Below are 6564 nucleotides of genomic sequence, written 5' to 3'. Positions count from 1 at the left end.
CAGAAAGAAGCCAGAAGCAAAAGTTCACAGATTGTATGATTTCATTTATGTAATATCCAAGATAGATAGCTATGGAGTGCAGATTGGTGGTTGTCAGGGCCAGCAAGAGGGGGATTGGGAGAAATTGCCTAAGTAGTTTAGAGATTTTGTTTACAAGTGATGGAAACGTTTTGGAACTAGAAAAAGGTGGTGGTTTCATAACATTGTGAATGTCATATATGTCACTGAATTGTTCATTTTATATGGTTAATTTTATTCTGTTTAAATTTCAACAAAATAAATTATTAAAAATAAGAAGAAAAAAATATATTAAAGGCATAGAACAGCAGATTTGATTTGGTTGAAGACAGAATAAGTGAATTAGATGACTGAGTATCTGAACTGGTAAAGACAGAAGAACAGAAAGAGAAAATAATGGAAACAATTGAAAGGGTTTGAGGGAATTGTAACCACACAAACATACGCATTATAGGAGTCAAAGAAGGAGAAGAGAATGGACAAGGGGCAGAAAGAATTTTTAAGGAAATAATGACTGAAAAATTTCCAATCCTTATGAAATACACGAATATCAATATTCCAGAATTACAACATATCCTAAAAAGAATAAATTTGAAGAGATTTACTCTGAGACATATACTATTCTTTGGCCAAATACTTCCTAACCAAGTTCAAAAGCACATGAAAAGTATACACCATGATCAAATGTTTTCTGTTTTTTTAAAAATTTTGAGATAGCAGTGTTGGGGATTGAAACCAGGACATTGTATTTGTGAAGCCTGAACTGATCCACCGAGCCACACTGGCTCCCCTGATTTAGTTTTGTTATTTTTTAAATTTGTTGTCTTGTTGTTTGTTTTTGTCTTTTTTGTTTTTAGGAGGCACCAGAAACATAACACAGGACATCACAGATGAAAAGCAGGTGCTCAACCACTTGAGCAACATCCATTATGTGACTGTATCAGTTTTATAACAGGTATGCAAGGATGATTCGATATAAGAAAATCAATCCAATTAATAAATTGAAGATAAAAAAATCACTTGAGAGAAGATGATGTGCCTCAAGCAGTTTGACCCCCACCTACCACATGGGAGGTCCTGGGTTTGATTTCTGGTGCCTCCTAAAGAAGTTGAGCAAGACAGCAAGCTGATGCAATAATATGATGCAACAAGGTGGTGCAACAAAGACAAAAAGGAAACACAATGAGAGACAAAACAAGCAGGGAGCAGAGGTGGCTCATGTGATTGGGTACTTCCCTCCCACATGGGAGGTCCTGGTTTCAGTTCCCAGTGCCTCCTCAAAAAGATGAGCACACGATGAACAGCCAGAGAGAGCAGACAGTGAACTAAAGCATTGGGGGGAATAATTAAAAGACATCTTTTAAAAAAATCACTTGATTATCTCAAATGATCCAGTAAAGTCATTTGACAAAATACAACATCTCTTTTTGATAAAAATTCTCTGAAACATAGAAGTAGAAAGGGCTCAATATGATAAGGGCATATATGAAAAACCTATGAATAATATAGTACTGAATGGCAAAAAGACCAATCTCATTGGGAAAAAAACAAGGATGTCCACTCTTTCTGCTGTTTTTCAAAATTGTGCTAGATGTTCTAGCTAGAGCAATTAGGCAAGTACAAGATATAAAACCACCTAAATAGGAAAGGAAGAAGTAAAACTTTCACTATTTCCTGATGATCAGATCCTATTTTAGAAAATCCTGAAAAATCCACAAGAAAATTACCAGAACTAATAGATAATTTCAGCAAAGTGGTAGAATATAAGATTAATATACAAATATATCAATAGAGTTTCTATACACTACAACTGAGGAGGAATTAAGGAAAATATTCCATTTACAATAGTGACTACATTAATGAAATATTTAGGAATAAACCACCAAGAACATAAAGGGTCTGTAATCAGAGAACTATGAAATATTGTTAAAAGAAACCAAGGAAGACCTCAATCAATTGAAAGCCATTTTGTATTCATGTGTTGGAAAATAAATTCACTCAGATGTCAATTTTACCCAAACTGGTCTATAGATTTAGTGCAATCCCAATATGAATTCCAACAGCCTTCTTTCTAAAATTGGGAAAGGCAGTTATCAAATTTATCTGGACGAACACAGGCCCCTGAATAGCCAAAACCATCTTAAAAAAGAAGACTTATAGTGAAGGATTCTCATTTCCCAACTTTAAATCATGTTACTTACCTAAAGTAATAAACAGCATATACTGATATAAAGGTCGATTGATGGGATTGAACCAAGAATTTAAAATAGACCCTCACCTCTATGGTCAGCGATTTTTGACAAGGCTGTGAAACCAAACTAGCTGGCTTAGAACAGCCTATTCAACAAATGGTGCCAGGAAAATTGGACACACATATCTCAAAGGAAGAAAAGAAACTCCATTGCACACCTTATACAAAAATTAACCCAAAATAGGCCAAGGGCCTTAATGTAAAAACTAGAACCATAAAACTCCTAGAAGAAAATGTAGGGAAACAACTTTAAGATCTTGTGGCAGATAGTAGTTTCTTGGACCTTATACCTACAACACAAGAAATGAAAGAAAAAATAGATAAATAGGACTTAGTGTTTCCTCAAAATGAAACATTTTTGTGTTTCAAACAATTTTTTTTAAGAAAACAAAAAGTCAGCCTATTCAATTGGAGAAAATCTTCAGTAACCATATGTCCACTAAGGGTTTTATATCACTGTTATATAGAGAGATCACATAACTCAATGACAGAAAGACAAACAACCTAAAAAAAAAACAAAACAAAAAACGATGACATGAAAGACTTGAATAGACATTTTGCCAAAGAGGAAATACAAATGGCCAAAATAGGTCATGAAAAATGGTCAGCATTACTAGTAATAGAGTAATGCTGATCAAAACTACAGTGAGCTAAGTGGACAAGACTCAACTGATAGAATATTTGTCTACCATGTGGAGGGTCCAGGGTTTGAGCCCCAGGGCCTCCTGACCCATGTAGTAAGCTGGCCCACAGGCAGTGCTGCTGCACACAAGGAGTGCCATGCCCCACATGCAAGGAGTGTGCCCTGCATGAAAAAAGCACAACCCACCCAGGGATGGGGCCACACGCATGGAGAGCTGACACAGCAAGATGATGCAACAAAAAGGAGATGCAGTTTCCAAGTACAGCCTGATAATGCAAGCAGATGCAGAAGAACACACAGTGAATGGAGACAGAGAGCAGACAACAGGGGGAAGAGGAGAGAAATAAATAAATCTTAAAAAAAAACTACAGTGAGATAAGATTTCATGCCTTACAGAATGGCAATTATTTAAAAATAAAGAGAAAACTGTGGGAGCTGGAGAGGATGTGGAGAAATATGAACACTCCTTCACTGTAGGTGCAAATGTAAATGGTGTTGCCTCTGTCGAGGACGATTTGGTGGTTTCTTAGGAAGCTAAATCTAGAACTGCACTATGATCCAGCAATCCTACTACTAGGAATATATACAAAATGACTGAAAGCAAGGATTCTAATATATTTGCATGCCCATGTTCATAGTGGCCAGCATTACTCACAATGGCTAAAAGATGGAAAGAGCTTAAATGCCCATCAACCAATGAATGGATAAACAAAATATGGTATATACATACAATGCAATACTATTCAGGTGTAAGAAGAAATGAAATCGGGATCTATGTGACAACAAGGAATAACCTTCAGGATATTATGTTGAGTGAAATAAAAAACAAAAGGACGAATATTGTATATTCTCACTGATATGGACTAAATACGATGAGTAAGCTTATGGAATTACACTATAGTGTATAAGTTAGGACACAGAATGCTGTTTAAGAAAGGGGAGATGATATTGAATGTATGTTGAACGTTTAATAAGGTCAATGGTAAATATGTTGTAATAGAGTTGATACTAGTACATTATAATGACTATTACATACATTGGTCATTTATAATCTGGGATTATAGTTGAAAGATGTAGTCTAAGGAGGCTAATGTTAATTGAAAGACAGATATAGGATAATCTAGGTGTTATATAAAACAGTTATTTTTTGTGTGTGGTAGATGAGGATTGTGATTAATAATATAAATACAAAAATGTTTTTCCACAAAAAGGTGTTAAGAAGTTTGTGATAAATGGGAAAAATGCAATATTATAATTTATAGGTTATAGTTACCAGTACTATTGCAGTATTTTTATAGGAAAGGCAAAGAAGGTACTATATTAATGCTAAATTAAAAAAATATATATGGGTTTAGTTTTACGTGATATGGTATGAATAAACATTTTTTCTTCAATTTCTTCTTTAAGAAGATGTTGGTCATGACATTTAGCCAACCTCTAATCATTTATATATCTTATACTGTAGAAATAAAAGAGTTTGTTTTTAGGATTAAATAAGAAATGTGACTGGACAACTTTTTTTTTAGATTAATGCTTCCATAATTGATTAAGCTGCCTTTTGTCTATTATTCTATTTTTTGAAGTTGAGATAAAGTCAGAAAAAAAATCAATGAGCCAGCGGATGTAGCTCAAGTGGTTGAGCTCCTCCTTCCCAAGTAGGAGTTCCTGGGTACAACCCGTGGTACTTTCTAAAAACAAAACAAACAAATGAAAAAAACTGTCATTGCGGAGAAGATATAGCTCAGTGATTGAGCACCTGCTTACCACATACAATGCCCTGTGTTCAATCTCTAACACCTCCTGAAAAAAAAAATTCAATTGTGGGTGTGCGTGATGTCATCAACACAGCGACGGAAGCCATACTCTGAAAAGACGTCCGCAGATACTCGGAAGTATATTAGAGACTGGAGAAGGGCTCCAAAAATCCTGAATTGAAGAAACAGAAAAATAACAGGTAGGAAACTTCCACCCAAGACCTACCGGTCCTCTTCCCTTCCCTCTCAATGGGTCCTGTGCAAAGCTGGGGAGTTCGCCTGAGGCGGCAGGCAGCCTGGACCCTTCTCACCAGGGAAATGGGTTTTAGAGGAAATCACAGCTGTGAGTTGGAACCCCACACAATCTGGGCACTGTAACCCGAGGCTGAAGCAAGCTGCTGAGGAATGCTGAAAACAAAAGGGTCCCCACTAGGGGGACGGGGTGTAAAACCACAGCAAAATGGCTGTGACTGAGCCGTGCACTCACTCAATCCAGTTATCATTGGTGGAGTTCCCTAAATGCAGAGCGGACTTTTCTGGGGATCCCACCTTTCTGGAATACACTCTCTCACTCTCAGAGGCAGGATAATCTATCAGGGAGGAAACATTTGTTAGAAAAGACAGAGAAAAATGGAGGGGGAGGGTTGAACTGAACTGCTGCTAGAGAGTCCCAGAAATGAAAAGTGTAAGGAAAATGGGACACTGAATGAGGAAGAGAATTTAAACAATCCATAGGAACTGGAACAAGTTCTGCACCAAAACAAACAGAAAAGATGAAGATTCCTGGAGAAGGTAGAGAGGAAAGAACCTGGCGAGTTATGGCAGGTTGTTGTTTCAGTTTCTGAGAAACAAGTTTAGCTAGTAAATCTTATGACTTTCTGTGTAGCTCTAGCAGTAGATTGTGTAATTTCTATTGTGATTGATAAATATCTAATCCTGTTTTCATTTGTGTTAACCCCAAGCCAAGGTAGCAGCAATCAGACAGAAGCAGCAAACCCAGAATCATTAACGCACTGGATAAATCCTGTTTTGCTTGAGACTGTAGATTGAGGGGAGTAGTCCAATGAGAAGTTTCAGATTTATTATAAATTTCCAAGAGGCTGTGAGGAGACCAAGTGCACATTGCCCAGACATTTATCAACTATTAAGGTAAATTACAGCCCAGGCAAATATCTGATAAAATTTCCACAGTAAAAATATTGACGGATTCATTACTAGGAATACTATCATTTGTCCTTAGTATCCAAGGATGTGACATTGAGAGTACAAACGAAGAGCTGACCAAAATTTGTGTTGTGAAGCTTTTACAGATCCAGTTCCTTAACCTGAACGTGGACATGCATTGTTAAGGTATTTTGTAGCTTGTGGAGGCATGTAGACTGCGATAGTAAGTTTTCCAAACTCTTCTATGACATCTTTAATTCTCCCAAAAGTTGTGTTTGTAGTGTGGTTGATACTGAACAAAAGCAGGTTCTTTCCTTCCAATATACTTTAAAGACCAATTCCTGAGACACTGGGGTTCCGAATGAGAAAGTTTCTTTGCTATGCTAGAAAAGAGATCATTGGTCCATCCAGGGCCCAGAAATCCACCTCCTTGATTTTGAGAAGTTTAGTGTTTTTATGAATTTCAACAGGGGAGGGTGGAGTGTTTACAATCATGATAGTAAATATACACAAGTTCAGTTTTCAAATAACCATAAACAAATGTAAGTTTAATCTAGAATAAACACCACAATAGTAAGTATACAAAAGGGTGAACCTAGTTTTGAAATATCCATAAACAAAGGTAAAGTCAGACTGGAATAAGCATTGCAGTAGTAAGTGTACACAGTGTGAGCCTCATTTGAAATAACCGTAATGAAGAGTGAGGTTGAACTATCCAGTTTCAGTAATTTCAG

This window comes from Dasypus novemcinctus, chromosome 6, assembly GCF_030445035.2.
Source record: "Dasypus novemcinctus isolate mDasNov1 chromosome 6, mDasNov1.1.hap2, whole genome shotgun sequence".
NCBI lineage: Eukaryota > Metazoa > Chordata > Mammalia > Cingulata > Dasypodidae > Dasypus > Dasypus novemcinctus.
This window is presented reverse-complemented; position numbering follows the sequence as displayed.